Here is a 4,890-nt window from a genome sequence, read left to right on the forward strand (position 1 = left end):
GGGTTGGGGATTAGAGGATGGGGAGGGGGGGGTTGGGGATTAGAGGATGGGGAGGGGGGGTTGGGGATTAGAGGATGGGGAGGGGGGGGTTGGGGATTAGAGGATGGGGAGGGGGGGTTGGGGATTAGAGGATGGGGAGGGGGGGTTGGGGATTAGAGGATGGGGAGTGGGGGGGGGGATTAGGAGAAAGATGGTGTGGGGGATTAGAAAGGACTGGGGATTAGAAGAGAGGATGGGGATTGGAGGTGATTGGGAAAGGGTTTGGGAATTAGGATGAGGATGAGGAGTGCTATTGAGGATTAAACGGATTGCGGATTAGGATGCGGATTGGGGGAGGGAGGAGATTGGGTGTTGGTGATTAGGGGCTTTATTAGGAAAGGGGGGGGGGGGGTATTTAGGCAGGTGAAGGCGGGAGGTGCGGTTGATGATTGGTAAGGAGCGGATGAGATTGGATAGATAAAAGAGAGAGGGAGGGAAGAAGATCCTTTGATTCGCATCTTTTTACCAATCCCTCTCGCTCTCTCTCTCTCTCTCTCTCTCTCTCTCTCTCTCTCTCTCTCTCTATATATATATATATATATATATGTATATATATATATATATATATATTATATATTTTTTTAGCCTGCTAACATTCAACATTCAGTTTTTTTTTTGCCTCTTTACCTTCTTGTTCTTCACGTTTATCCTTCTCCACCTCCTCTATTTTTTCCTTTGTAATTCTCCTCCTACCCCATTCCCCCTTTTCCTCCTCATCTCTCTTCCTGTAGTTCCTACTCCTCCGTAACCTCTACCTTCTCTCTTCCTCCCCCCTCCCCCCCATATGTACCCCCCTTTTTCTTCCCTGTCTCTCCAGCCTCCTTCTTGCACCTCTGTCCCCGTCCCTCCCTCCTATTCCTTCCCTTCCATTCTTACCCTAATCGTCCACCCTTCCTCTCTTTCATCTTTACCCTAACCCTCAGCCTTTCCTTTCATCCTTACCTTCCACCTCCCTCCCCTCCACCCCTCCACACCCTCCACACCCTCCACCCTTGCCCTAACCCTCCACCCTCAGTGCGCAAGATTCTACCCTCATCACGGGTAGTTAGCTATCCCGATATTGAGCTACTTCTGACAGGTCTGCCAATATCATCTCGAGAGGCCAATTAAAGCCCCCTATCTCCCTCTCTCTCATTCTCCCCCTCTCTCTCCCTTTCTTTCTCTCTCTCCCTCTCTCTTTTCCACTCTCTTCCTCTACCTCTGTCTTTCTGTCTCTCTTTCTTCCAGTCTGTATGTCTGTCTGTAAATCTCTCTCTCTCTCTCTCTCTCTCTCTCTCTCTCTCTCTCTCTCTCTCTCTCTCTCTCTCTCTCTCTTTCTCTCTCTGTATCTCCCCCCCCCCTCTCTCTCTCTCTCTCTCTCTCTCTCTCTCTATCTATCTGTCTCTCTCTCTCTCTCTCTCTCTCTCTCTCTCTCTCTCTCTCTCTCTCTCTCTCTCTCTCTCCTTTTCTCTCTCTCCTCTCCATCGCCGGCGCCATCAAGGCGGGACACGCAGGAAAAGCCGTTACTAATAGGTTTGTTGGCGGACGAGTTGTGAGAAGGGGGGGGGGGGAGGAAGGAGATAGAGAGAGAGAGGTAGAAATGGCAGGGATGAAGGAGGAAGGGGGAAGAGGGAAGAGAAAGAAGGAAGGAGATAGAGAGAGAGGAAGGGGGATGGATGAAGGGAGACAGAGATGGAAGGAAGGAAGGAACGAGAGAGAGAGAGAGAGAGAAAGAGAGCGAGCGAGCGAGAGAGAGAGAGAGAGAGAGAGAGCGAGCATGAGAGAGAGAGAGAGAGAGAGAGAGAGAGAGAGAGAGAGAGAGAGAGAGAGAGAGAGAGAGAGAGCGAGTGAAAGAGAGAGAGAGAGAGAGAGCGAAAGAGAGAGAGAGAGTCCCCTAATTCCGAGCGCAGGAGCGACAGACGTGTTTGATGTCCTTTCGAGAGTTCTTCAGTTCGAGATCAGAGCGGCCGATGGAGGCGTATTATGACCGGGGTGGCCTATCCGTGTTCGTTATGGCGCTTTCGATTCAAGCTTCCAGGTCGTTTGACGATTCTGCAGCCTCCCCTCCCCTCCCCCTTTTCCTCTCTCCCCTCTCCCCCTCCTCCCCCTTTTCCTCTCTCCCCTCTCCCCCTCTTCCTCTCTCCTTCCCCGCCTATTCTCCCTTCCACTTCTATTTCTCCCCGTACCGTTTGACGATTCTGCAGCCTCCCCTCCCCTCCCCCTTTTCCTCTCTCCCCTCTCCCCCTCCTCCCCCTTTTCCTCTCTCCCCTCTCCCCCTCTTCCTCTCTCCTTCCCCGCCTATTCTCCCTTCCACTTCTATTTCTCCCCGTATCAATTATCTCATATTATTGCAGCTCGTTGAATGTGTCGAGTGGCTCTCTGTCTGCCTGTGTGTCTGTCTTACTGATTGTCTGTCTACGTGGCCGCCTGTTCGTCCGTCAGCCTGTTTGTGTGTCAGTCAGTCAGTTTGTCTGTTTTTCTCTTTCTCTCAGTCAACTCTAACCTGTCTCTGGATCCTCTCTCTCTCACTTCTCTACTTTCTCTTGTTATTCCTTATTACTTTACACACACACACACACACACACACACACACACACACACACTTACACACACACACACACACACACACACACATGCAAGCCCTCCCACATACTATACACACACATACCCTGTCCTCTTTCACACACACAGAACCCATACCCAGTTGCCTACCATATAAACTCCCAACCCATCCCTGGCATATCCTTCCCCTCACGCTCCCTGCCCCTAATCCTTCCCCCTGAGTAACGTCACCCTTTCCCCCAATCCCGGCCATTATAAGCATCCCTCTAACCCCCACTACTCCCTCTCCCCCACTTTCACGTCACACTCCCCTCTCCTACCCCCCCTACACATGTCACCCTCCTTTTTGGCACTCACCTCCTCTCCTTCTAACGCATTATCCTCCACATAGGTCCTCCTCCTCTCATACCTTCACCCACATATTCCATCCTTCCCTCACCCTTACCCCTTTTCCCTCTACCCATCCTCCCCCCAATCCTCTCCCCAAATTCCGTCCCAACATATGCAGTGAATCCCGGCACTCAGCAACATACTAGACGGGCCACAGAATGCTTATTCATTATGCTGAATTATCTTAGACTGCTCAGCTGTCTTGTTAATAACATTTAGTTTCCGCTGCCACCTCGGGATTTGATTGTTATCCTGAATTATGAAGGAATCTTGTACTGCGCTCAGAGGCTAGGTTAGCATCAAAGGGTTTACGCAGAGTCAACCTTCGAACTTTAAGTTTATCAAAACTTGTAAAAGCAAAGGCAGACAAAAATATACATACGTGAACAAAAAAAGAAAGAAAACGAAAATCTGTGCTTAAAAACGAAAACACATGAAAAAAAAAACGATGCAAAACACGAACAAGAACACGCGTAACAAATGTTAAACGGACAAACACGAACAGAAGACACTGGGAACAGTAAACACGGAAACACAAAAACGCTTAAACGTTAAAACACACAAAATAGGTAAAACACTGAAACATGGTTACGGCGATGCGGAGCAGCAGAACGCGGGGGTACGAGGGCAAAGCGGGTGTGGGACACTCGCCAAAAAAAAAGTATCTTTACTCGGGAGAAGATGAAACCGAGACGATCGCTAGGAGTTGAATCGGAAATGATGGTACTTTTTGTTTTCAAAGCTCGGTACAGATGAAGCTTTATAATGTTTTCGAATAGTATTTCGGAGTTGGCATGGCTAGGGCTTCGGACCATGCCAGTATTAGCAATGGAGACCTCATAGACCATTTTTAGCGTCATAATTACGCTTTACTCTCGAGGGGCTATCAAGAGTCGAAATATCAAGACGATTAGGATCCAGCGACACCAAACAGCTGGATCCACTAGAGACGAGGCCAGGAATGAGCGCTCTAGATACACAACGGAGAAAGATCAAGTAAATATCATTCAAAACTATAAATCAATGTGCTATATGGAAGACAAATAGGAAGCTTGCATTGGAGTGCATGAATGTCATGAGCTAATGAAAATCATTTAATACTCAGTGGCAATACCCCTTACAGATAACTAGGTTTGTGAATGGGGCGTGGCCGATAGTTAATTGCCACGTCCCCTTTCCGTGAGTCATTTTCTTGTTCTTCTTATTATTATTATTTTTTTAAACAATCCATTACTGCAAGGGATGGAACGCCTTTTGTTCTGTTTGTAACATCCGGCGGGACTTGGGATTACGTTTCAGCACGCAGACTGTCAGAAACCGGGGGGCAGTTTGAGTGGATGCACAGCAGTGGGGTCGACAGATGTCGGGTCAGGCAGACTTACGGGTTGTGACTACGTGGAAATCCTGTACAAAATGTTTCTACCATCGGTGGGGGGTATGTTCCCCGATTCAGAGCCATTTTACCTCGTCCAGGATAACAGCCCATACGCACGATAAGGATAAGTCTGATACACGAAGCTGAGCCTCGCCCGGGCTATGCCCATGAGGGGAGCCCGACCTGTGTCGACTAATGCCGACTCGCTAAAGCGTGTTAGCTGGTGCTGACTCGGCTGAGCTTAGTCCTTACCCGCCGTGATGCCCAGCCGCAGCAGTAACCTCCAGGCGACAATTGCAATTGCTCACGCCTGGGCGGGTCGCGAACCGCCAACCCCTCGGATGAGAGGCCTATACGGTACCACTGTACTAGCCCGGAGGCCATCCGCACGAGCAGTGTCGTGACGGCTTGATTTCGGTAACACCTCGAGAATACGCTGTGCTTCATCCACCCAAATCTCAATCCCATTGAGAATATCTGGGCAGCCATGGGCAGCTACTTCCTCGAAGATCATGCTCTCTTAGCACGGATACCAATATCAGGTC

The sequence above is a fragment of the Penaeus chinensis genome, chromosome 36 (assembly GCF_019202785.1).
Source record: "Penaeus chinensis breed Huanghai No. 1 chromosome 36, ASM1920278v2, whole genome shotgun sequence".
NCBI classification, from domain to species: Eukaryota; Metazoa; Arthropoda; class Malacostraca; order Decapoda; family Penaeidae; genus Penaeus; species Penaeus chinensis.